The following is a 668-nucleotide window of genomic DNA, read 5'->3' on the forward strand; positions in this document are numbered from 1 at the left end:
CTCCAGGAGGCAGGGGTTGAATGCAAAGAGTCAAAGAAGTAGCAAATTTCACGGCCAAGATTGGCTAGATGAAGCGCCTGGATGTTCGACATTAAGTTTGGAATTCTTAAAAATTTTCCAGGTTACCATGGTCGAGTGGAAAAGCATCCAAGAAGTAGCACTTAACCCATCCAAGCTCGCTGGATGAAGTGCCTGGACGTTTGGACTTTCGCTTGAAAATTAAAAAAATTTCCTCCAGGTTGACTGAGGTTGAGTGGAAAAAGAGTCCAAGAAGTAGCACCTTTCACGCCAACATTGGCTAGATGAAGCGCCTGGATGTTTGGCATTAAGCTTTGAATTCTTAAAATTTTCTCCAGGGTTACCAAGTTCGAGTGGAAAAGCGTCCAAGAAGTAGCATAACCCAGCCAAGATCGGCTGGATGAAGTGCCTCGACGTTTGGCCTCTCGCTTTGAAAATTAAAAAATTTCCTCCAGAGTGGCAGTGGTTGGAGTGGAAAAGAGTCCAAGAAGTAGCACCTTTCACAGCCAAGATTGGCTAGATGAAGCGCCTGGATGCTTGGCATTAAGTTTTGAATTCTAAAAATTTTCTCCAGGGTTACTTATGGTCGAGTGGAAAAGCGTCAAGTTAGCAGCACTTAACCCAGCCAAGATCGGCTGGATGAAGCGCCT

Source organism: Puntigrus tetrazona, chromosome 4 (assembly GCF_018831695.1).
Source record: "Puntigrus tetrazona isolate hp1 chromosome 4, ASM1883169v1, whole genome shotgun sequence".
Lineage (NCBI taxonomy): Eukaryota > Metazoa > Chordata > Actinopteri > Cypriniformes > Cyprinidae > Puntigrus > Puntigrus tetrazona.